Source organism: Anguilla rostrata, chromosome 17 (assembly GCF_018555375.3).
Source record: "Anguilla rostrata isolate EN2019 chromosome 17, ASM1855537v3, whole genome shotgun sequence".
Taxonomy (NCBI): domain Eukaryota; kingdom Metazoa; phylum Chordata; class Actinopteri; order Anguilliformes; family Anguillidae; genus Anguilla; species Anguilla rostrata.
In genome coordinates this window covers 14572367-14599601 of record NC_057949.1, presented here as the reverse complement: position 1 = coordinate 14599601, position 27235 = coordinate 14572367, and the positions used below count along the sequence as shown (strand labels likewise).

At 46.5% G+C, this 27235-nt stretch overlaps 1 protein-coding gene across 5 annotated transcripts in view; it reads left to right on the top strand.

The window, feature by feature from the left end:
- kcnc3a (potassium voltage-gated channel, Shaw-related subfamily, member 3a) overlaps positions 1–27235 on the top strand; it is an 84654-nt gene that overhangs the window by 20909 nt on the left and 36510 nt on the right. The gene's annotated exons all lie outside the window — the stretch shown is intronic.

The following is a 27235-nucleotide window of genomic DNA, read 5'->3' as shown; positions in this document are numbered from 1 at the left end:
ATGCAAGCGATTCCACACGTGCCGGGCGATGCATAAATCCACATCCGGTCATTGTCAAATGAATGCCCGTATATTGGTAAATATTTTCTGAAAAACAACACCTGTCACGAAATTAAAATGTATTCTGGTAAGGAGATTTGTTTGGGAGTGCCAACACATATTTGTGAGCCAGTTATTTTCATTTGTGAACCAATTATTTTAGGACACCAAATTATTTAATGATTTATGAGACAATAGTGACACCATACTATTTGCTTTTTTCTGTCATCAGCAAAAAAAAAAAAAATCCAGAATCTGTGATGTAATCGGGAATCCTTATTTACATATACAGTGCTAGCCATGCTAAACGTTTTCCTGTGATTGCAATCCATCTGGCAAGGAGCATGTTGTCTTTAAATGCGATAAGCGAACGGCCCGGCCTCAGTACCACGCGTTTTCGTGTTTCAGAACTTCGCGAGGCAACAGCGTCCAGGCTCGCGCTTCGCCCTCGAGAGCGCGGCTGCGACGGAATCCCTGCTTCGTGCATTAAGCAGATTGCTGAAATAATGAAAATGCGATCATGAGCAGACTACACATACATTTTAGCTTCGGAATCGATTGCGCTACATAAATCTGTTGGGCGGTGAGTCACCAGGAGCCGTCCGAATATAATCATTTTTTCATCAGGAACGTAGGCTGCGTAATCTCAGTCAATGTGACTAAAAGCTACGTAGCTCGCCTCTACTTGACTTTACACCGCCAAACAACCAAATTAGGCTGGCTCACACACCCCCCCAAAATTAGAACCATTATGTGTATGAGATCGTCACGGGTGGGGGATCCGCATTCAGACAGAAATAAAACATAGTAGTTCCTGTTTGTTTCTGATCTGGCTGTCAATCTCCATTAGGCTACATTTGCGTCATTTAATATTCGTTGCTGGGTTGCCTCAGAGCAAACAACGCGGTCTTGTTGAAATTCTTAAGGCATTCTGCAGATTTTACTTTTTAAATGGAGAAAATGAATGAATTTTAATTTTGGAGGAATCTCCGAAGGCTGTGCTGTACCTGATTGGTCCGTGCAGATGTGTGCATAGTGGACAGAATGTGGGCTTTTGACAAGAGATGGAGGATCTTTCAGCATTGATCCAACATCTCCCACACACATTAAGGGGGTTGAAATAAAGCTTAGGATGTGGGTTAAGGGTATAGATTGAGACTGGGGGTTAGGGGTATAGATTGAGACTGGGGTTAAGGGTATAGATTAAAGCTGGGGGTTAGGGGTATAGATCAAGGCTGGGTTGGTAGTTGAGACTGGGTTAAGGGTATAGATTAAGCTGGGGTTGGGGTTAGATAGGTGGGGTTAGGTATAGATCAAGGTTGGGGTTAAGGGTATAGATTAAGGCTGGGGGTTATGGTATAGATTAAAGCTGGGGGTTAAGGGTATAGATTAAGGCTGGGGGTTATGGTATAGATTAAAGCTGGGGGTAGTATGATAGGGGGTTATGTATAGATTAAGCTGGGGGTTATGGTATAGATTAAGCTGGGTTAAGGGTATAGATTAAGGCTGGGGTTGGTATAGATTAAGGCGGGGGGTTAAGGGTACAGATTAAGGCTGGAGGTTAAGGGTATAGATTTGGGTTGGGGGTTAAGAGTATAGATTTGGGTTGGGGGCTAAGTGTACAGATTTGGGTTGGGGATTAAGGGTATAGATTAAGCCTGGGGGTTAAGGGCATAGATTTGGGTTGGCAGTTAAGGGTGTAGATTAAGGCTGGGGATTATGGGTATTGGTCAGGGTTTCGGGTTAAGGGTATAGATTAAGGCTGGGGGTTAAGGGTGTAGATTAGGGCTGGGGATTGTGGGTATAGATCAGGGTTTTAGGTTAAAGGTATAGATTAGGTAATTAAATGAAGAGGATGGAGGTGAAAGAGAGGAGGGGGGAGAGAGGGATGGGAGAGACAGGGGGATGGGAGAGAGAGAGAAGAGAGAGAGAGAGAGGGGGGAAAGATGGGAGAGTGAGAAAGAGAGACGTGTGAGACTGAGCGGCTGCCAGTGTCTGCTCTAGAATGAATGGAAGCTGAGCAGGGGAGAAAATTAAGTGCTGCGTTCGGAATAAAATCAAGCTTGACCCCCCCCCCCCCCCCGTCTCTCTCGTTAGACTGCCAGCGAGCAGTTTAAGAGTGCTGATGCCTTCTTTCATTGGCCAGCTCATTTTCCCAGACTCACTCCCATTGGTTTGCCCGCTTGCCCTCGATGACCGCGTCCACGCTCAGCGCTGGCAGCTGCACCACTGCACCAGCGCACCGTCTCCAGACGGCAGAACCTCGGAGCACTTGGGCTTTCCTGATAGAGCAGAGGGTCTGCATGGTAAACACTGGTACCGAAGGATGAAACTGGCGTCTGTACGGAATTGAATTCCCGGTGTGCTGGTTGCTAGCAGAGGGGCCCAGATGAGGGGTATACGATGCTATTCTGTGCTGTCATATGAGATGTGTGTAGTCGAGTGACTGGCGAACCCGTAGTTTTTACCCCTGTTAGGCCATATCGGTGGTCTGTGAGCCATGTCTGTGAGCATCTGTGAGTCTGGGCGGTGCTGTGCTCTCAGGGTCAGTGCAGGTTCACTGACCGTGCGTGTGACGCGTGTGCGTGTGTGTGTGCGTGTGCCAAGGCGTTCGCTTTGCATGCGCTTCAGAGCACGGGTGGCCTGTGTGATTCCCACACGTTTGATTGCCTGACCTGAGGGGTCTTTCGTTGCATGTGGTGGCAGAGCACACACATATACACACACGCATGCATGCGCACACACACATGCACACGCACACACACGCACACAGACAAAAAGACATACACACACGCACACACATGCACATACACATGCACACACTCAGACACGCATACGCACACACACACATACACACACACCCACACACACACACGCAAGCACACACACACGGACTAAAAGATGTACACGCACACACACATACACACACACACACAGGTGCGCGAGCACAGACATACATACACACGTACACACACACATGGACAAAAAGACATACACGCACACACACACATACACACACGCTCACACAGGCGCTTGAGCACACACACATACACACACACACAGACAGGTGCTCAAGCACAGACATATGTACACAGGCACAGGCACCCACACCTCTGCCAGTGCTGGCGAGCACCGCAGCCTGGTTATTTTGGTGCACAGTTCCGGCAGCTGTCGAGCCTAGCGGCTCCTGGGACACGATGCTAATCTGTGCCCATCCCTCTGGAATGCGGCAGTGGCGTCAGAAGGATGACTCCCCTGCCCGGGACGTCCCGAGTAAGGGGGGGGGGGGGGCTGGTGGGTGCGGGGGAAACTAACAGGCAGGGCAGCATTTGGGCTGAGCGTGTGGAGAACACACCCACCTGCTGTGGGTCCCGGACACAGAAAGGCCCCGTCACTTATTAACAAGCTGTGTGTGTGTGTGTGTGTGTGTGTGTGTGTGTGTGTGTGTGTGTGTGTGTGTGTGTGTGTGTGTGTGTGTGTGTGTGTCTGTGTGTGTGTCTGTGTGTGTGTGTGTGTGTGTGTGTGTCTGTGTGTGTGTGTGTGTGTGTGTGTGTGTGTATGTGTGTGTGTGTGTGTGTGTGTGTGTGTGTCTGTGTGGTGTGCGTGTGTGTGTGTGTGTTGTGTGTCTGTGTTGCGTGTGTGTGTGTTGTGTGTCGTTGTGTGTGTGTGTGTGTCTGCGTGTGCGTGTGTGTGTGTTTGTGTGTGTATATCTGTGTCTGGTTGTGTGTGTGTGTTTGTGTATGTACGCCTGTGTCTGTGTGTGTCTGTGTTTGTGTATGTGCGCCTCTGTCTGTGTGTGTGTGTTTGTGTGTGTGCCTCTGTCTGTGGGTGGCTTTTCTCAGTCTGCATTGGAAGGCTGAGCACCTTCCCTCCATGAGCTCCCCCCCTCCAAGCCCAGGCCGCTGTGGGACACAATGGCAGAGATTCCTGCAGGCGTTCATGAGCAGACCACTGCAGCCCTAGAGGGGGGGGCGGGGGGTTAGAAGCAGGGGGAGAGGGAGGGGGAGGGGGATGGGGAGAGGGAAAGGGAAAGGGAACGAGGGAGGATAGGGGGAGAAGCTTTGTGACAGAGAACAGCAGGAAGGGGCTGTGGCGTCTCTTTACATGTACTCCCCTATACGTGTTATGAACTGCATCAGCCTTACTGGCTAATCAACAAGAACTGCCCCTGCTAGAGTCTAATACCACCAGCCTGCAGTGAGAACTGCCCCCACTAGTGTCTAATACCACCGGCCTGCACTGAGAAATGCACCCACTAGTGTCTAATACCACCAGCCTGCAGTGTGAACTGCCCCTGCTAGAGTCTAATACCACCAGCCTCCAGTGAGAACTGCCCCTGCTAGAGTCTAATACCACCAGCCTGCAGCGAGAACTGCCCCCACTAGTGTCTAATACCACCGGCCTGCACTGAGAACTGCACCCACTAGTGTCTAATACCACCAGCCTGCAGTGTGAACTGCCCCTGCTAGAGTCTAATACACCAGCCTCAGTGAGAACTGCCCCTGCTAGAGTCTAATACCACCAGCCTGCAGCGAGAACTGCCCCCACTAGTGTCTAATACCACCGGCCTGCACTGAGAACTGCCCCAACTAGTGTCTAATACCACCAGCCTGCAGTGTGAACTGCCCCTGCTAGAGTCTAATACCACCAGCCTCCAGTGAGAACTGCCCCTGCTAGTGTCTAATACCACCAGCCTGCAGCGAGAACTGCCCCGGCTAGTGTCTAATACCACCAGCCTGCAGTGAGAACTGCCCCGGCTAGTGTCTAATACCACCAGCCTACAGCGAGAACTGCCCCTGCTAGAGTCTAATACCACCAGCCTGCAGTGAGAATTGCCCCTGCTAGAGTCTAATACCACCAACATGCAGTGAGAACTGCCCCTGCTAGAGTCTAATACCACCAGCCTACAGAGAGAACTGCCCCTGCTAGAGTCTAATACCACCAGCCTGCAGTGAGAACTGCCCCTGCTAGTGTCTAATACCACCAGCCTGCAGTGAGAACTGCCCCCACTAGTGTCTAATACCACCAGCCTGCAGTGAGAACTGCCCCTGCTAGTGTCTAATACCACCAGCCTGCAGTGAGAACTGCCCCCACTAGTGTCTAATACCACCAGCCTGCAGTGAGAACTGCCCCCACTAGTGTCTAATACCACCAGCCTGCAGCGAGAACTGCTCCTGCTAGAGTCTAATACCACCAGCCTGCAGCGAGAACTGCCCCCACTAGTGTCTAATACCACCAGCCTGCAGTGTGAACTGCCCCTACTAGTGTCTAATACCACCAGCCTGCAGTGAGAACTGCCCCCACTAGTGTCTAATACCACCAGCCTGCAGTGAGAACTGCCCCCACTAGTGTCTAATACCACCAGCCTGCAGCGAGAACTGCTCCTGCTAGAGTCTAATACCACCAGCCTCCAGTGAGAACTGCCCCCACTAGTGTCTAATACCACCAGCCTGCAGCGAGAACTGCTCCTGCTAGAGTCTAATACCACCAGCCTGCAGCGAGAACTGCCCCCACTAGTGTCTAATACTACCAGCCTGCAGTGAGAACTGCCTCTACTAGTGTCTAACACCACCAGCCTGCAGGGGAGGCACTCTGGGGGTGGCTGGTGATAACATTGTCTACAGTTCAGCCCCAGGACTGACTCTGGGGATTGCGGGGGTGTCTGTCTCTTTTACGGCCCGTCAGAAGGGGACGGGGCTGCTGTGTGCCCGTGACTTTCCTCTTCCGTCCTTTTTAAAGTGAGCCTCTCTGTGGGAGTAAGGGCGAAGGGTAAGGGAGAGAGGTACTCTGTCTTCACAACTAATAGAACGGGGAAGCAGGGCAGCTTTGCCAAACTAGCTTTGGAACGATGTGTGTGTGTGTGTGTGTGTGTGTGAGAGAGAGAGAGAGAGGGAGAGAGAGAGATGAAGGGAGGTGAGAGAGAGAAAGGAGAGAGGGAGAGATAGAGAGTGGAGAGGGGGAACTGTGCAAGGACAAATTCTCTGTGTGCTGCAAAGATTGGATTGAATGCTAAGCAGGAAATACAACTGTCTATGCGTGTGTTTCAGTGTGTGTATGTGTCTGTGAATGCATGTGTTTGTGAGTGTGTGTTGGTGTGTGTGTATGAGTTTGTGAGTGTGTGTGTGTAGGTGTGCGTGTGTGTGTGTTTGTGAGTGTGTGTGTGTGTACAGTATGTGTGCATGTGTGTGTATGTGTTTGTGAGTGTGTGTATGTGTGCATGTGTGTGTGTGTGTGTATGTGTTTGTGAGTGTGTGTGTTGGTGTGTGTGTACAGGAAAAGGAGCCTGGCTGGTGTTTGCAGTAGCCCGAGAGCAGAAGGGGTCAGAGTTCACTGAGGTGCAGTAAAGTAGTTGTGTTCATCAGCAGCGCAATTAGCATAAGCATTGCAGTTAGAATTGCAGTTAGAACAAGCAGCCCAGTTAGCATTAGTATTGCAATTAGCATAAGCATTACAGTTAGCATTAGCAGTGCAGTTAGCATAAGCAGGGCATTTAGCATCAGCAGTGCAGTTAGCATAAGCAGCACAGTTAGCATCAGCAGTGCAGTTAGCATAAGCAGCACAGTTAGCATCAGCAGTGCAGTTAGCATAAGCACCACAGTTAGCATCAGCAGTGCAGTTAGCATAAGCAGCACAGTTAGCATCAGCAGCGCAGGAGCGCTGTAGCACAGCGCCACGCAGAGGGCCGGAAAGCCATTTGACTGAGAGAAAATGAGGAGCGAGAGCAGGAGAGCCAGTCAGCACTGGCAGCCAGGAGATAGCAGGAGGCCAGCTGCAGACGCAGCAGCGGCAGCGTTAGCCACGGCAGCATTCAGGGCGGCGGGAAAAGACCGGAAGATCTATAATCCCATTTGCCAAAGACTTCAACATTCGTGAGACCAAGGCAGACGACAGGAGTCCCTATCCTCCCTTTTTCTTCCTCTAACTCCTGGGCATGGGGAGGAGAGATACTATCCCCATTCATTCATTCTTTCATTTATTACACATGTCCCCATATGCATGAATGTCCCCATATACATGAATGTCCCCGTGTGCATGAATGTCCCCATATGCATGTGACTTTTTGGACTTCTTACATTCGAACACTCCACCTTCCCACATTCCTTTTCTGCCCTCTCCTCCAACGCTCCTCCTCACACGCTCTGTATTCCCGACTCCTGTCCTAATTTCCGGTCCTATTCCGAGTTGCGCCTCCGCTCATTGTGCTATTTCGGGTTCCGTTCCCATGACGATTCCTCGATCCCGCTCAAATCCCCAGCCGCTCATCCCGCCGTTTTCCTCTCTTCTGTGCCCGTGTCCCTCGTTCCGCAGCTTCTGCTCTCTTCCTCTCTGCTTTTTTTTTCATCAATTCCCATTGGCTACCTCTGTGCCCTTGTCTCTGACTCCACCTCCGGCTCGAACGTCATGGTTTCATTCATGGTGCTGCCCTGGGGGCTTAAAAGCTCAAAGAGTTTACACGCTTTGAATCCTGGGAGCGTGCGAATAAAGATGAGGAAAGAGCATCCCATGCCCATGTTGTTTTTTCTGGGTCAGATGGACAATTTGCTCGGTTAACTCCTGGTTCCTTTCCCCCTTCTTTTAAGATATCGGACTCTTAAGCTATTGGTTATTCAGTTACCTAAGGTCAACACCCCTAAAACACTGCTACAAGAATACATCCAGTAGAGAGAGAGATTTAACAGGAAGTCATGGGAGAGATTTAACAGGAAGTCATGGGAGAGATTTAACAGGAAGTCATGGGAGAGATTTAACAGGAAGTCATGAGGCCTGGAGTGGTGAGGGTTTATATCTGTACACGTAACGGTCCTGCTAAAGTCTCTTTTGCAAGATGCAAATTAGTGCTATACACCGAGGGACCAGGAGACATCTGCTAAAGTGATCTGTGTGCACATCATTCACACCACACAGCCAAATAACGTCTCTGATGCTGATTGGCACAGCTGTCGGCTTTAACACAGGAGTAGCACACTAATGCAAAGATTGTTACAGGAAAAATAAGCTCACAAATGTAAAGGCTGTCACAGGACCAGTAACAAACTCAGTAATGCAAATGTTGTTACAGGACCAGTAACAAGCTCACTAATGTAAACATTGTAACAGGACAATGTTAGTGAGGAAACTTTAACCCTGGGTTTTCTGTATCACGAAGCGGACTCACTTTAAATTGGAGTATATCGCCATGGTAACTTATGGCTAACCTGGTCCGAGGTAGATTATGTTCAGGCTTTCAGATTTAAACATATTAAAGCTTTGCCCTTTGACCAATCAACTTTCTGGAAAAGGCATCTTCATTCCTGCAGGGCTCTGGGGTGTTTTTGCAGGGTGGAGCTTATTTAGGGACCAAATTAATCTGCTGCTTCCTTTGTGGATACCCAATATGAAAGATATCGATTGTCAAAGGACGGAGTACACTGCATATGCAAGCTTCTTGAAACCTACTCATCCATATCTACTTCCCTTAATTATGGGACAATGGGCCCCATACTTTTTGAGGTGATGAAAAAACAACTTTGGTGTGATTGGTTCAGGCAATATTTTAAATATGCGGTCTCAAGTGTAAGGTTTAGGAGCTCTAGAATGAGCAGTGTTCACATTTAAAATTAACTGTAGGATAATTACTGTGTGTTGATTTATTTGTTAGTGGTGGTGAGGTAAATACGGTATTAGCTAATGAATTTACACTATTAGCAATCTTTTTGCAAACCCTCTTCCCTGGTTTTGTGGGTGGCTACGGTGTTACTTCTTGACATTATGATTGTTCTATGGTTTTCATATCCATCTATATGAGTCTTTTTGCCTCAGGTGGAACATACACTGCTCAGGTACGGTCCATGCTGTACTGCAGTAGGCTCATTTTTACACACACTGCCACTTTTATGGGAACGCGCACACAGAGCTTGATTAACAAACCCCTAGTTCACTTAGCAAAGTTGATAACTACCTTTGTGATACCGCCAGTTAAGCCCGTTTGTGGTTGTTAGGTTTTGTGAAGACAGCTGACGCAAATAAAACCCGAGTAGTGTCAGCATCCTTTGATATAGCCAAATATGCAGCAGTAACATACAACACTAATGTGAACGTTGCTACAGGACCTGTAACCCTAACTCACTAACGTAGACGTTGTTACAAAATCAGTAACAAACTCACTAATTTAGACATTGTTACAGTACCAGTAACAAACTCACTAACGTAGACATTGTTACAAAATCAGTAACAAACTCACTAATTTAGACATTGTTAAAGTACCAGTAACAAACTCACTGATACCAGTAACAGACTCACTGATAAGCAGTGTAGTATAATGGCTAAGGAGTTGGTCTTGTAACCTAAAGGTCGCAGGTTTGAGTCCCCGGTAGGACACTGCCGTTGTACCCTTGAGCAAGGTACTTAACCTGCATTGCTCCAGTATATATCCAACTGTATAACTGGATACAATGTAAGTCGGTCTGGCTAAATGCCTGTAAACTGATGTGAACATTGTTACAGGACCAGTAACAAACTCACTAATTTAGACATTGTTACAGGACAGTAACAAACTCACTAATGTAAAGGCTGTTACAGAATCAGTAACAAGCTCACCAATGTACAGCCTGTTACAGAATCAGTGACACACTCACTAATGCAAAAGGTCTTAGAGAGTCAGTAGCAGACCCATTACTCAGGATCAGCGGCCTGAGCCTCTCTCTGCCCCAGGGAGAAACATCACTATCACATCTTCATTACTCTTGAATGAGCCAGGTTATATAAATGCACTGATTGCATGTCAGTGTCTGAGCCTATATATGTCTGAATGATTGCCTGAAATGTGTATGAAGCAGAGAGAGAGGGCAAGGGAGAGAGAGGGTGAGAGGGCAAGGGAGAGAGAGGGTTAGTGAGAGAGTGTGAGCGAGAGCAAGAGAGAGGGAGAAAGGGGGGTAGAGAGAGGGAAAGGAAGAAGGAAAGAGAGAGAGCAAAGGAGAGAGAAAGAGGGAGAGAGAGAGAGGTGGGGGAGAGAGAGAGAGAGGGAAAGAGAAAGGGCAAGGGAGAGAGAGAGAGAGAGAGAGAGAGGGGGAGGGGTATAGAGGAAATAGAGAGCAGGGGAGGTGGGTGTTAAGAAGCACTTTACTGCAGTCCTTCTCAGGGAATTGTAGTCAAGCTGCTCTCATTGATGTTTATATTTTTCAATGGGAAATGATCCACCATTCACAACTGTTAAACACTCAACACTCATCCTTTCCTACACTCCCACACACACATTCACACTCAATGCTGAGCTTGCTTTTACCCACACGTGCGCACACACACACACATACACAAGCACACACACACACACTCACACTTACATTCACACTCAATGCTGAGCTCACTCTTACGCACACACAGCACACCTGCACACACACACACACACATACACACACGCTCAACACAGCTCGCTCTTACAGACACACACATGGATTTCCCACAGCTTCCCTACTTACTTATGTTCTCTTGACATCGTTGCCATATTCATCTCAGTTATTAAAGTGTTATTTCCATAGGAAAGGTTACGCTTTTCTTTTATATGTCACCTTTGGTGCAACTGGATGTTTTTTGAAGCAAGTACTTTTCTCAAGGGCTCACTAGCTCTGGAGCTGGAGATTCAGACCTGCAACAGTGGGCTTTCAGGTGCAGTTAGGGTACAGATGCAGTTGGGTTATAGGTGCAGTGGGGTTACAGGTGCAGTTGGGTTATAGGTGCAGTGGGGTTACAGATGCAGTTGGGTTACGGGTGCAGTTGGGTTACAGATGCAGTTGGGTTATAAGTGCAGTGGGGTTACAGGTGCAGTTGGGTTATAGGTGCAGTGGGGTTACAGGTGCAGTGGGGTTACAGGTGCAGTTGGGTTATAGGTGCAGTGGGTTACAGGTGCAGTTGGGTTACAGGTGCAGTGGGGTTACAGGTGCAGTTGGGTTACAGGTGCAGTTGGGTTACAGGTGCAGTGGGGTTACAGGTGCAGTTGGGTTACAGGTGCAGTGGGGTTACAGGTGCAGTTGGGTTATAGGTGCAGTGGGGTTACAGGTGCAGTTGGGTTACAGGTGCAGTGGGGTTACAGGTGCAGTTGGGTTATAGGTGCAGTGGGGTTACAGGTGAAGTTGGGTTAGAGGTGCAGTTAGGTTACAGATGCAGTTGGGTTACAGGTGCAGTGGGGTTACAGGTGCAGTTGGGTTAGAGGTGCAGTTAGGTTACACGTGCAGTGGGGTTACAGGTGCAGTGGGGCTACAGATGCAGTTGGTTTACAGGTGAAGGATGTGTATGGAGTGTGTGTGAGCATGTGTTTATGGGGATTTCAGTCAAGCTCAGTGTGTTAGTGCTGTGTGCGTGTGAGTGTGCACATGCTCCGTCCCTTAGTTAGTACTGTGTGTGTCTTACTGAGTATGTGCACGCTGTATGTGTGTGTGTTTGTGCTCATAAGCTGAATGTTTGTGTAAGCTGAACGTGTGTGTGTGTGTTTGTGTGTGTGTCCCATGTGGTTCACTCACTTAAACTTACATCAATGTATTCAACCAGGCTAGCTTGTGAAAAGATAATGTATGTGCTTCTTTCTCATTTCAATTGTTTGTGCTCATTTGATTGTTCTTGATAAATGTAAGAAATGTATTATATATTAGCTTCTCAGGTCTTTTATTGTTTTTGACCCCGCCCTCCCTACCCCCCCCCCCCCTTTCTGTCCCTATAAGTTTCTTACAAGCTCTCTGCTCTCCTCCTTTTTCACATAATCCAACTGGGACAGCATGATTGACAGCTATACCCATCGCTAGCCATCATAGAATGATCACCGTGGGAGACTGTAGTTCGACCACAGAATGACCGTGGGCGACCGCGGCACGATCGTTATAAAAACGTGGTCTGCTCCGAGGCCTTAGGGGATTCGGGCCTTACCGCTTTTGGAAAAGCTCTGGTAAGGGAGGTCCGCGTCGCCTACGGTACGTCACGTCACGTGGTCACACGGTCACATGGTCAACACCGCGCGGATGTGACGAGGGTCGCAGTTCAGTACGCCAGCGACACACACACCGCACGCATCCCGCTGTGTCCCGGTTCTTCATTTCGATCTTTATTACCGCTTGTAAATACTGTCAATAGTGGCAGTGACGGATCTATTTTTCAATTTTTGCTTCAGTCGTTTTATCCTTCCTTCGATTGATTGTCTTCGGTTGAAAAGTGCTTATTGATATCAATAATCAATAACTGCATCGCTGCTAACAAACGTTAGCAATGCTCATTATTATCACCGCAGTTAATTTCACAGGTCTGATTCTCAGAATTAAGTGGCAATAGTGAGAATAATGGGCTGAAAAGCTGACAAGCTGTGATGTACTGCTGCAGTCAGACTCACCTGGGTACTGCTGCTGCAATCAGTCTCACCTGGGTACTGCTGCTGCAATCAGTCTCACCTGGGTACTGCTGCAATCAGTCTCACCTGGATACTGCTGCTGCAATCAGTCTCATCTGGGTACTGCTGCTGCAATCAGTCTCATCTGGGTACTGCTGCAATCAGTCTCACCTGGGTACTGCTGCTGCAATCAGTCTCACCTGGGTACTGCTGCTGCAGTCAGTCTCACCTGGGTACTGCTGCTGCAATCAGTCTCACCTGGGTACTGCTGCAATCAGTCTCACCTGGATACTGCTGCTGCAATCAGTCTCATCTGGGTACTGCTGCTGCAATCAGTCTCGGTATGCTCAATCAGTCTCCTGGGTACTGCTGCTGCAATCAGTCTCACCTGGGTACTGCTGCTGCAGTCAGTCTCACCTGGGTACTGCTGCTGCAATCAGTCTCACCTGGGTACTGCTGCTGCAATCAGTCTCACCTGGGTACTGCTGCTGCAATCAGTCTCACCTGGGTACTGCTGCTGCAATCAGTCTCACCTGGGTACTGCTGCTGCAGTCAGTCTCACCTGGGTACTGCTGCTGCAATCAGTCTCATCTGGGTACTGCTGCTGCAATCATCTCCTGGGTACTGCTCGAATCAGTCTCACCTGGGTACTGCTGCTGCAGTCAGTCTCACCTGGGTACTGCTGCTGCAATCAGTCTCACCTGGGTACTGCTGCTGCAGTCAGTCTCACCTGGGTACTGCTGCTGCAGTCAGACTCACCTGGGTACTGCTGCAATCAGTCTCACCTGGGTACTGCTGCAATCAATCTCACCTGGGTACTGCTGCTGCAATCAGTCTCATCTGGGTACTGCTGCTGCAATCAGTCTCACCTGGGTACTGCTGCTGCAGTCAGACTCACCTGGGTACTGCTGCTGCACCCTCACATGGGTACTGCTGCTGCATTCAGTCTCACCTGGGTACTGCTGCTGCAGTCTCACCTGGGTACTGCTGCTGCAGTCAGACTCACCTGGGTACTGCTGCTGCAGTCAGACTCACCTGGGTACTGCTGCTGCACCCTCACATGGGTACTGCTGCAATCAGTCTCACCTGGGTACTGCTGCAATCAGTCTCACCTGGGTACTGCTGCTGCAGTCAGACTCACCTGGGTACTGCTGCTGCAGTCAGACTCACCTGGGTACTGCTGCAATCAGTCTCACCTGGGTACTGCTGCTGCAATCAGTCTCACCTGGGTACTGCTGCAATCAATCTCACCTGGGTACTGCTGCTGCAATCAGTCTCACCTGGGTACTGCTGCTGCAATCAGTCTCACCTGGGTACTGCTGCAATCAGTCCCTCTCTGAACAGGCATATGCTTCAGAGATTATATATTATTAAATGTCAATTTTTCAGTCATATTCTCCATCGTACCACTCCGAAGTGATTAAAGACACTAAGCTCATCTCTGACTGGAAAGCAGTGAGTTTCTGAAGGCTCACATTCGTAGCAAAACACCTTTTTATAGATTTAATCAGACATGTTTAGCTGGCAGATTTAATCGTATCGATTCGTAAGCGAAGACTGCTTTGTTCTCCTCACAGACAGTGCGATTGATTTTATGTTTTGCTGTTTCAGTGCTGCCATTACCCCTGACTTGTTTCATATCAGTATTCATGGCAGCGATGATGATCATAATGATAGCAACGCGTGTATTATAATATGAAAATCATTTTCAGCATGCCGCTGTGGGAGTGAATCATTAGGCTGGTCTCACAGTAGATGTGTGGTATTCAAATTAAAGAAATGATGGTGTAATGGAAGTGGAGGTGTAATGGTAATGGAGGTGCAACTGTAATGGTGGTGTAATGGTAATGGCAGTGTAATGTAAGTGGAGGTGTAATGGTAATGGCGGTGTAATGTAAGTGGAGGTGTAATGGCATTGGAGTGTAATGGAAGAGGAGGTGTAATGGAAATGGCTTCATGGATTGTATTTGCAAGAGTTCAGAAATTGTACTTGCAGTTCAACATGTAACTTTTCTTTTGGAAGTGCACTAATAAGTAACAACAGTAGTGTTGTCTCAAATGCGTTTGTAAAATCAGTGATCTTCATTAGGGATCTTATGAGAGAAAGAGGGACCAGTTAAATACCACACTTTGGTTTAGACCTTGACATGTCCTCTATTGGCAGAGAGAACTAGCCCAACAGGATTAGCATCCTGTTGCGCACTGAGATGTGCTCATTTCAGCCCTAGTACCTGAGGCATCAGAGCTAATCTGTCCCTGTTTTGGGTGGGGCTTGGTCTGGGAGAGGAAATCGGGGCAGTCAGGGGCCATACCTGCTGGTAAAGGGGGTACACACATCTGAGCTGAGCTAACTAATCAGCCCAGGGCTTTTAAGTGTGATTCTCTCCACAGTAGGTCTGAGACCAGAATGTGTGTGTGTGTGTGTGTGTGCGCTTGTATGTGTGTGTGTGCGTGCGTGTGTGTGCGCATATGTGTGTGTATGTGCTGTCAGGTGAGTGGAGAGGTGCGTGTGTGAGTGAGTGAGTAATGTGCGATGTGTGGAGTGTGTGTGGGTGCATGTGTGAGTGAGTGAGTGTGTGTGTGTGTGTGTGTGTGGGTGGGTGCATGTGTGAGTAAGTGAGTGTGTGCGTGTGTGTGTGAGTAAGTGAGTGAGTAAATGTGCGCATGTGTGTGAGTGTGGGTGGGTGCATGTGTGAGTGAGTGAGTGTGTGTGTGTTTATGTGAGTGAGTGAGTGTGTGTGTGTGTTTATGTGAGTGAGTGAGTGAGTGAGTGAGTGTGTGTGTGTGTGTGTGTGTGTGGGTGGGTGCATGTGTGAGTGAGTGAGTGTGTGTGTGTTTATGTGAGTGAGTGAGTGAGTGTGTGTGTGTGGGTGCATGTGTGAGTGAGTATGTGTGTGTGTGCATGCGTGCATGCGTGTGTGTGCACAGCTGAGGTGGCAGGTGCTGTTTCACTTTGAAAAGTGATTAGAGAGCAGATTAGTGCAGAGTTTCTAACCGCAGGGTCAGAGGAGGAGTTAATGTGCTATGCCTAATGACTCAGGCGCTAATGCAAAGTCTGTTTGATAAGGGCTTTCACAATGGAAGACCTCCGCTCATGTTTTATGCAACTCAGGCGAAAGGAGAACCCGAGGAAGGAAATTTCATACCTTTTATACCTTTTCAGGGAAAAAATACCGGGGCAATACCATCAATAATCAACAGAGGGCAGCGTTGACCACAGCTTATATCTGTTGTTTTGTCTCCCCCTCCCCTCTGTGAGAAGCACTGCAGAAGAATCAATGCAGCAAAGTCTGTCAAACCGCTAGCGTACAGTCAGCAAGTGCAGAGAGCCTGTGCGTGTGTGTGCGTGTGTGTGTGTGTGTGTGTGTGTGCGCGTGTGTGTGTCTGTGTGCATATCCAGGGTGTGTGTGTGTGTATGTGTGTGTGTCTGTGCGTGTGTGTGTGTGTCCGTGTGTGTGTGTGTGTGCATATCCAGGGTGTGTGTGTGTGTGTGTGTGCATATCCATGGTGTGTGTGTGTGTGTGTGCATATCCAGGGTGTGTGTGTGTGCGTGTGTGTGCATATCCAGTGTGTGTGTGCATGTGCGTGTGCGTGTGCGTGTGTGTGCATATCCAGGGTGTGTGTGTGTGTGTGTGTGCATGTGCGTGTGTGCACATCCAGGGTGTGTGTGCGTGTGTGTGTGTTGGGTGTGTGTGTGTGTGTGTGTGCATGTGTGCATATCCAGGGTATGTGTGATTGTGTGTGTGTGTGCGTGTGTGCATATCCAGGGCATGTGCGTTTGTGTGTGTGTGTGTGTGCGTGTGTGCATACCCAGGGTGTGTGCATATCCAGGGCATGTGTGTTTGTGTGTGTGCATATCCAGGGTGTGCGTTTGTGTGTGTGTGTGTGTGCATATCCAGGGTGTGTGTTTGTGTGTGTATGTGTGTGCATATCCAGGGTGTGTGTGTGTGTGTGTATAGGGGGGGGGGGGGGTTCTCAGTATATGAGCATTCATGTGTATTTGTGTGTCTGTGTTTCCAAGCATATGGGTGCATTAGCTGTGCATCTCTGAGCCTGTGTAAGTGTGTATGCAACTGTTCATCTGAATGTGTGTATATATGTGTATGCGTATATACTGCATATTAATCACAAAGCACAACACAAAAAACTGCACTAGCACAGCTCTTTAACAACTGCTAGAGCCCTGCATATGTCTACTGTACTTCAAACAACATGTACTCATCAAAGGGCAGATTGCTCAAGATTCAAGCCTTCTCTCAGACAGCTGAATTCTTAGTCTTACAGCAGTGCTCTGTACAGTACATTGGCAATTTTGGATAGTAAAGCTGGAGGCAATATACCTATACTTTCATTTGGCATGTTTCATTTCCAACTTGCCCATGTGTCCTATTAAGTCCAGGCCATACAGTTACTGCATCATTGCATCATGATAATCGTAATAGTAGTCCTATGGCTCAGATGGTAGGCCATTTAGATGAGTGGGGGTGATCACACAGTCGCTACTTTAATCCTGAGGGCGAAGTGACTTCGTAATTGTAAATTAAGATATAAGCTAAATATAAATGTAATACTAATGAACTAAAAACGCTCAATATATATACATTTAAAACAAATATTTGTTTTTGAAACAAAGGTTTAAGATTTTAATGAAACATTTATGTTTAACAAAATATAGAGATATGATATAAAATATTTATTTTAAAAAATCAGATTTGAGATATAGGTTGTATATTTATTTTTAATAAAATCTGAAAATATGAAATAAAAGTAGTATTTAGTATGTCTGTTAAATATGAGGGAAAAAAACCTGATATTTATTATAAGTCTTACCATATTTAGGCTAAATTTGAGGACAAAATTAGGGAAAATGTGTTTCACTTTACATTTGGCACGCCATATTGAGCTCCCTCCTCCTTAGAGGTCATTGTTCTGCAGGCTACTTTTCTCCCAATGCTAGTATCACATTAAGCAGGCTAGCCTCTTTCATTCTCCTATTTCAATGAATCACAATCCCGCATTTGAAGCTGTTTGCACAGATATGAATCTGGCAACAATCCACAGTTGCCATTCAAATTTATATACAACGTGAAAAAAGTTTTATTAATGTTAACGTTAGCTAAAAATGGCTATTGCCAACATCCCTCTCGCTGAGTTACTCCCAAATATTAATGACTGCTTTTGGAGCCAAATATCACTTATCCAAACGTCAACAGGAGGGACTCCAGTATGCTGTCCAGGGTTATATTCACGACATAACGCATTATAAAGAACATTTGAGCACAAAATATTATTGGTCTCATTTTGTGTTTACGTTTAGAGCTTGTGTTTAAGGTAAGGCTCATCTACTGTCATTGGAAGGGGGCGGCACTGTCGAACGGAGAAGAGCTGTCCCTGCACTGCTCTGTCAGGGAAGCGAGAGTTTAATAAAAAATATGTTTATTGTCTGAGTGCAGTGGTTCTAACAGTCAATGCCCTCATTAATATATTCACCACTGAATACTGATCACAAGTGGTATTGCGTGCTAGAACCCCTCACTTAACCTACATATAAAGCATATTTTATGTGATTTAATTAAATAATTATTCTGGAAAACGACAACTATCAATTGCCAAATTCCTCGATAGGTGGAATCAACCCACTGGTCTAAACAAACTATATCAGGTCTTAAGATTAGATAATATAATTAAATAAGGAGTCTGTTAGAGTAGTGCATTAAAATCATACAGTCTTTATTGAAGGTAGCCTCACAACTTCTAAATTACAAAACAGAAGACATTAAGCAGGACGTTAATTTGAAATTATCAGAAAAAACTGAGAGACTGATATGACATACCTTGCCAGTTTCAGCACCATAGGAACAAAGGGAACAAGCTAAAAACACATAACCAAGGAACCACCACCAAAATGAAAAGAGGAAAACCCTTCTTTTCCAAGGCTTCATGATATTATTATTAAAAGATATGTGAATTAAGCCTCTTTCTAATTAGACCATAGCTGAATATGTTAGGAGGTAATTCAGTTCAGCTATTCAATACCGATAAAAAGCATCGAAGTTTACTTCTGCTTCTAAAAACAGAGGTGATATTTGTAGACAAATGATAGTTAAATTCAGCACTTCTAATTTATACCTTCAGGCAAAATTTTTTTCCATGTACAAAAGCCAAATCGCATTGCTTTGGTTTCCGCCTGAAACTGGAACATTTCAGCTGCCAGGCCTCAACAACCATTATCTATATAGACATTAAGAATTTCAATCAACCACTTTCAATTAAATGTCACACATTGAGTTCAAACTTAAAATCAAAATAATCTTGATCTTTGTGCATTTTTCTAACCATGCTGGGCCCTGACACCCCATAAATCATTTAACGTTCTGGTGTCTCTTCAGAGCTTAACTCTGCTGGAGGTGGGACCCATAGATTGCATGCCTACATGTATCAGCATGACTTTTAATTGCCCCTAATATGTTTCCTTTGATGTTTGTGGAGGAGTGAACAGGCAGACTTCTTAGAAGCAAAATAATATTGTGTGCAATTCTCTAGTTTCTCTGTAAGGTCCTAATGCAAACACTAGGTATCTGACAGCTGGGTAATTTCATTTGACATATTTATAGTTATTTTTTACCTAATCAATTTGACACGGGAAATTTATTTGCTGATCCTTGCTCCCTGTGCACACCTTTTAACCGTCTTTTTATTCTAGTTTTGATGTACAGATCACATTACCGGCTACAAGAGTGCAACAATTGCTAGGTACAGGAGCTCTCTAATTGGTGGTTCAGCTAGCCAATCAAGAGACCCACAAAGAGCAAATTGAATGACTTCTGGTCAGAGGGGCACAAGAATGCCATGTTTGGTGTAAATACCACGGAACAGTATATTCTCAAAACTGCTTTTTCCATGACCCATAGTTCATTCTCTGATTGGGCAACGTGACGTCATGTGAACATGGTCATATTGTCCATTTTGCATAGTGTAATGGCTGCTGCTGTCATTTTTTGCCAGTGACAACAGCTAAATTACACTACGTTAGCTATCATTAGCAACCATCGGCGTAGATAGCACACCTGACAATACCAGACCAGTGGCAGCTCGATACACATGTTAAAGGAAATAAGCCTGACATATGCATATGTTAAAAAAGAGTATTTTTCCTTAATGTAAATGCTAGTGTCTTTAGTCGCATTCCAGTTTGAACAGTTTTTGCAAGAAGCGATGCTAAGCCCAACTGCGTTGCAGTTGAGTGGCATCTCTGATGGGAGGCAGGCCAAGACTGGCGCGTTCTGACAATTTGTTTTCGATGAAGCCTTCGTTCTAAAATGCCATCGCGAAACCGGAAACATTAGCCGCGATTAGACTAGCTACTGAAATAATTGTTTAGTCAGCTACTTAGTTTACTATATTAGTGAATGGACTGTTTGGTTATATAATATTTGAGTGCACTGCTCGCCATTATATTGGTTGCAGTGTGAACAGCCTGGAAACCTATTTAGCCAACAAGCTTGATGCTGTGCATCCTAAAGTAAATAGGCTGATATCAATATGATACTTTTCATTGTCATGCTCCATAGTCTAACATTTGACACTAAACCATTTTATTATGCATACAATGGAAACAAGACAATGGTAATTGCCATTAGCTGTAAGCTAGAGAATTAAACTATTCACCTACATTAAGTGGCTAGCTGTAACTTAGGTAGTTGCTAGGTGATTTGGAGTAGTTTGGAGACTAACCTGAGGCTACAGTGGAGCTAGGCCTCATCGTGTGATGAAGCTGAGAAGCTAGTATGGTTGTCTCGTGACCCAGTTACAAATCTCTTACGTTTTATTCTTAACCAATCAGAGATCAGTGCACCTAATCAATGCAATCTGACTACTGATCTGATGATTCATCACGTTTTTCCTCTTTTCTGTTCAGCCTAGAAAGTTTTTTGATCCCGGAAAAACGTGAAATGTTATTGCCTGCTTCTATTGACCGCCACGGTGTGAGCTTTTGGTGTCTAATTCGCGCTGGAGTGAGTTTGACGAATTTGTCCAACATTCATAGGAAATACATGGCTGAGCCCGTCCAAATTTTTCCATTTTACTCATTGATGAATACTTTTCTTGCGTCGGCAGAGTGTTTGGGGTCACTGTCTTGCTGCTCGACGAAGCACAGGCCAATGAGGTTGGAGGGATTTCTTTGTACATAGCCAGATAAAAATCTGTCTCTGCACTTCCAAATTCATCCCACTGCTGCCATCCTTCCTTCTGTCATCAATTAAGACTTGAGCCATACATGCCCAAAGCCATGACACTATCTCACTACCATACTTCACAAATGAGGGATGTGCTTTGGATAATAGACTGTTCTTTCGATTCTCCACACTTTTGGCTTTCAATTGCTTTGGAGAAGGTTTATTTTGGTCTCATGTTCATAAAAATTAGGCCCAGAACTCTTTTGGCTCATCTCTACATTTTTCTGGCCTTCCAATTTTTTCTGCAAATGAGAGGTTTGCATTGTTGCAGTTTAGCCTTTATAGTTCTGCTCTCTATGTCTTCTGTGTATGGTGGCTTGTGATGTTTTCTCCCCTGCCCTCTGGAGACTGATGGTGATGTCACTGTTGTTCTAGGGTTGATTCTACACAGTTCTTAAGATTCATCTGTCATCAACTGCAGTTGTCTTCCTTGACCAACCGGCAGTGTTTATTTCTGAAACAGAAATGCCGGTGTTTTTTTTTTTTTAATTTTCAAGACTTCAAACTGCTGCACTTGATATACCCAGTTTCTGTTCTGTCCTTCTTAATTAATTCTTCTGTTCTCTCAGCTTACAGGTTAGTTGTTTTTCAGCCATAGTTAGTCCTCTGGTCTTCATCATGGTGAATTCTGTCCAATCTATAATCTCCACAGATGAAAGATGATCTCAAATCAAAGATGATCTCAAATAAAAGTATGTAGCAAAAAGTAACAAAGGGCCTCTCCCAGTTCTCCACACATGGCTAAGTGTGCATGGGTACTTATACACTTTGGGGATGTACTGTGATGTGGAACATAAATTAGTATATAGTGTGAAAGTATGTATTTAAGCGCCCAAGTGCGCTGCAATTTTTAAAACAATTGGGACACACTTTTTCTTCTGTGGTCCCTATTTCAAATAATTTATTGTAGTCACACTACTATTAATAGCTAATAATAGCTGTGCAAAGCTCTGGGCTTGATTACTACAGACAAATTAAGTGACACAGCTATCATTATATTCACATTAACAATAGAACCATGGTTGCTACGATATAAGTAACATATAAACTTACCAAATTTGCATCTTTCTTTCATTGATATTTCTTCTGTGGCATTTTCCTCCGGGTGTCAACAGTAAACATCACCAACTTGGTGCATTGTGGGTCTGTGTACTTGGCTGAATACCGCTCCAGAGCGGTCTCAGCGTAAGTCTGGATAAAGTCTCATTCGAGAAATGGAACACACTTGCGAACTTATGCTAAATACATGAACGCGTACGGCAAGCGCCCAAGCACGCAAGTGTGATCAAGCGTTCACATGGGGACAGTTCACTCTACTGTTCCCATACTTTTGGAGGGCACTGTATGGGTGTGTGTGTGTGTGTGCACGTGTGTGTGTGTGCATGTGTTGGCCATATGTGTGTGTGTGTTGCTGGTAGAAGTAGGCCTCACTGTACTGACTGCTTTCAAAACTCCCACCTCACTCTGCAAACCCTGGTGTGCCTGCCTAGGAAACACAGCCTTACGGGGTCCTGAAGTCCCACAGGGACCCCCAGAAGGAGCAGGTCCTCCTTGCTACCATAGAACTGCAGTCTGGCAGAACTCAGGCTCTGCATGGGACAGGAACAGAACTCTGTGCACATCCCGGGTCTATAGGATCAGGGGCTTAGCTGCCCACTGTAAAGGCCTGTTTAAAATTGTGTGATAATGGTGGGGTCCTGACTGAGACTGACTGCGGCTGCGGCTGTGGCTGTGTGTGTGTGTGTGTGTGTGTGACATGCCACAGCTTTGCGCAGATGTGCCTAGGACGTTCTCCTCTGCAGAGAGTGAAATGGACACTGTGTGCCCCATCGCTCAAAGAGCAGACCAGCCGAAAGACAAAGATACTCTATGTTTGATTGATTGACTGGTGCTGAGACGTCAGTGCCTCTGAATGAATGTATGACTGCGATTATTGCATCAGTTGATCACTGAGGCCCTTGTACCTTATCGTCTGTGCTGTTCGTGCGAAATCTACGTTTTGCTGGCGCGACCGATCCAAAGAAGCGTCCGCGAATTCGGATTCGGGAGAGGACGCGAGCCGGCAGAGGAGCTGGGCTGTGAGGGAGAGAATGCACTGCGGCGATGGGGAAAGTAGGTCACTTTGCGACTAGCGGGGAAAGACAGCAGAGGGAGAGAGCAAAGGGGAGGGAGGGGGGGAGAGAGAGAGAGAGAGCGAGGGACAGGGGAAGGGAGGAGGAGAGGGGAGAAAACCGACGGGGAGAAGATTGGAAGGGGAGAAAAAAATGTGTATAACTGGAGAAGGTCTGAGTCACTCCGTGGGTTTCCGTTTGCTTCCGGATTCTTCCACCTCGTGTCTAAAGGTGCGCGTAGCCGCTGCACACGCACGTCGCGGCGACAGAGCGTGTCTGAAAAGGAAACGACGAAGACGAAGATGAAACGCGTTCGCGATGCACGTCCTGCTGGCCCACAGCACAGCATAACTACACTCTCATCAATGCAGTGAAGCATGCATCGCTCAGTCACTGCATAGGGGCTGCGCTGTTTATTCACTGTTCTATGGGTTTTTTGGGTTACTTAATCCTCCATTTTCATGTCAGTATAACTATTCCTATAGAGTATGTATGGATGCATTACTCATTTAGGGCGTTTCTGTTTGTTAATTTATTGGTTTTTTTGTCATTTATTCGTTTTACCAATTTAATCACGATTCCCCTGCGTCTGTCCAATCCCAACATTATATCTGTCCCTTATGGCTCCGCCCTCTTTTTGCCCACACTGCACCTTGTTCTGGGATCCCCGCCCCTGGGCTCGACCGGGCTTTTCTCTGCGCGTTCACGGTGGCCTTTCGGGGGCCGAAAGGTCTGATCTGGGCGGCCGGTGTCGGAGCCAGAGCTTTTGGGAAATGTCAGGTGACGTCGATATATCCGTGCCCGAGGGCTCTGAGGAAAATGTCAGCACCGCCCCCTCCCCCCCCAGCCCCGCGGCCGCAGAATCAATCAGTTATCACCGTCAAGTTATCAATCAGCCGGTCGATCAATCAATTGATGGGTCGATTAATCAATCGGCCAATCAGATTGGCTCATTCGGAGTACACCGTGCGGAACGGGGTCGTGGCGAAATAACAGTTGCCAAGGCTTTGAAATAACATAACTGGCCTTTAGCAGACACTCTTATCCAGAGCGACTCACACAACTTTCACACAGCATCCATTTATACAGAGAGACGTGAAGCAATGCAGGTTAAGTACCTTGCTCCAGGCAACGTGCCACCCGGGAATTGAACCTGTGACCTTTAGGTTACGAGTCCAGCTCCTTACCCATTATGCTACAGCGCTGCCCTTTGATGACTCACTTGGCTAATAAAGGAGCTAACTGAGGGCGCGTTTGCTCTCTCACTCCGACCTGAATTTTCCCCACACATCTGACACAGCTGGGCTATAATTGTTCTAAGTGTAAACACCAGAACAACACGTGGTATCTGATGTTTTTTTTTTTTAGAACAAATGCAGGCCTTCTTCACATGCGGTGGTAAATTCCGATACAATTCCGATCGCCAACGTCCAACCCAAATTTAAACCCTCAGAACGTTAGTGTGTCTTGCAACACATCACATTAAATACTTTTTCGGGTTTTATTTATTTGCTTTGGGTAAAATATTAAGAATGCGTGCATTATTGTATCCTGAACTAAATTATGGCTGATAAATATTTAAAAACATTCTTATCAGTATTTTCTTATCCATGTTTTTATTATTACTTTTTCTTTTCAAATAGTAATCAAACTCTCTGGAAAATAGTTTTATTCTCAGAAAACACATAAATATATGATATATATCATCTTACCTTACCATAGTTTATGGTCCTCCATTACTTGCAAGATCACTGTTTGCCATCATCCATCCATCCATCCATTATCTATACCCGTTTATCCTGAGCAGGGTCACGGGGGGATCCTGGAGCCTATCCCAGCATGCATTGGGTGAGAGGCAGGAATACACCCTGGACAGGCCGCCAATCTATCGCAGGGCACACACACCATTCACTCAAACGCTCATACCTGCGACAGTGCTACCCACTGCACCACCGTGCCACCCCTGTTTGCCGTCATTTGTGATGAAAATAATCTCTGTGGGGATCTCTCTCGTTTGGGGGAATGATGCAGACATGGGACCCATGAACCGTTTCCCTTCGCTGAGGGACCCGTCTCTTACTTTTGAAGGCCCCCATTGATGACCTCCAGGAGTGTTAATCACCTTGGGGCCAATCTATCGTTTTTGCTAAAAGGTTCAATCTGTAGCGAGCCGCACAACCCTGCTCCTATAGGCTTTCTGACTGGAACAGGCTGGAGAAATGGAGTGCTTTGTCACCAAAAACGATGGCCGAAATATTTGACTCTGATTCAAACAGCTGGGAGTCCTGGTAGGAGTGCACGGCATGCATCACCAGCCCACCCCCCCCCCACCCCCCCGAAACCCGGTTAGCGCGCCCGCGTACTGCGACTCGGAATCCTCCCCCCCCCCCCACACGCTCGGGTTTTCGCACTGGGGCTTCATTAGGGACGGGGAAACGCACGTACACCCCTGAGATGAAGGAGGGAAACAAGAGGGGGGAAGAGGGAAGGGGGACACAAGAGGCTCCTGATAAACTAAGAAGCAGTGAACGCCTCTAAAAGGAAAAGAGAGAATGAAGAAAAGAGAGAGGGAGGGCGCGAAGTGACCATTTTTGTAAGTTTTGAAGGAGGGAACAGATCAAAAAAAAGGAGTGAGTAAGAACAGACAAAAAGGACGTTCATGAGATGGAGATGAAGGAGAGCTGGAAAGGAAGGATGGGAGAAGGAGAGGAATTAGAGAAGGGCGTGCTCACCTCTCTTTCCTGGGTTCGCGGGGTTTGTCCTCTGTTCCATGATGCTATCGTTAGCACGGGCTTTGGCCATAGTTCTCCTAGCGAGCGTGGTTCTGTGAGCCTCACCTTATTCAGAGAAGGCAAAGCGTGGCGGATCTTGGCGCGGTTCGGTTTTCTTTGCTGCGATTCACACCCCACGGCATGGGGAACGATGCAGACCTCGTCCTGCCTGGGAAACGCAGTCATTCGGTAAAATGTGCAACAGCGCCATGCTTGTCGATGCCTCATCTGTTTTCCGTACACCCCGAACGCCAGGCAGCACCCAGAGCAGGTTTGGGCAGGTCCGTGGACAGGAGCAGGTTACCCTGTCAATTCTGTGCGGATATTTCAACTCATTGGCTGCTTGTCAGCTTTGCTATCAGGGGAAATCTGAGTGGGTGAGAGAATTAACGTACTCACGACCTACCGTACGACCCCGGCTACCGGTTTTTGAGATGAGCAATATTTAAAAAATAATAATAATTTTTAAAAAAACAAGGGTCACAGCTGATTAAACAAATAATTTTACTCTGACTTCTGTTTTCTAGAACGATTTATGTGGATATTTTCAAACAAAAATTTTAACGGGCTTTGATGGGACACCACCATCTCTAAACGCAAAGGACGGTTTCTGTGCCACGTCTGAGATTTTGCATTGAATACTCACTGACAGTATCTGTTTTATTTATTTTTATTCATTTAGTTTATTTGAACAGGGACAGTGTACAAAGAACATTAACCTTATGTAAAACAAGGAGAGATGTAATGTACCGGGTTATAGCCATTTGCTATCTGAAAGGCACATTTTTATATTATATTATATATTTTTCATAGAGCAGCAAAGTGTTTGTCTGTGACTGTCCGAAGTGAGCAAAGAAACTAGAATGTTCTGTCAGTGCTTCGCTTTATTCACTGTATCAACAGTAATATCGTGTGATTTATGAGGGCGTCCTGTGACGGATTGTTAAATTAGTCCATGCTAATAGGGACTGGGATTTAATTTGACATAGCTGGGAATCTCCTAGGAGAAAATCAGACCTGGATTTCACTCCCTTCTCCTTTCACGCGAAAATTGGCTAATGCCAATGAGAGACGTCCCAAAGCACAACCTTGCAAATTGGTGCCTGTATTTTAATTATGTGTATTTTTAACTCACCTGTGTACGGTAGGCACCATCTATCGATATACCAATGGAATGTGTCTCTGCCTGTTATCCATTCAGTACAAACCTGGAAACAGCTAGTGGGTTTTTATTTATTTAATCCCCCCCCCCCTTTGCACCGTGTCTCTAGAGATCTGATCAGGCAGTTATCGAGACAGCTCCTGAACAATGGCCAAGCTTCTTGAAGGACCCCTAGTCACACAGGCAGCTTGCTGCATAGATGTCAGGAGAGTGCGTGAAGGTGGGAGTGGGGGGCGGTGGAGCGGGAAGGCAGGCAGAGCAAATGGGGTAGAGAGAGAGAGAGAGAGAGAGGGAGAGATGGGGAAGGAGAGAGAGATGGGGGTGCTGCTTGTAAAATAAATGGTTTGTCTTAGAGGAAAAAGAGGATGAGAGGACTGCAGAGAGAGAAACGAAACACGCACACACACACAGACACACGCACACACATGCATGCACACACAGGCACACACACATACGTACGCACGTACACACAGGCACGCATGCACACATAGGCACACACACACACATGCACACACAGGCACATACGCACACACACACAGGCACACACGCACGCATGCACACAGACACAC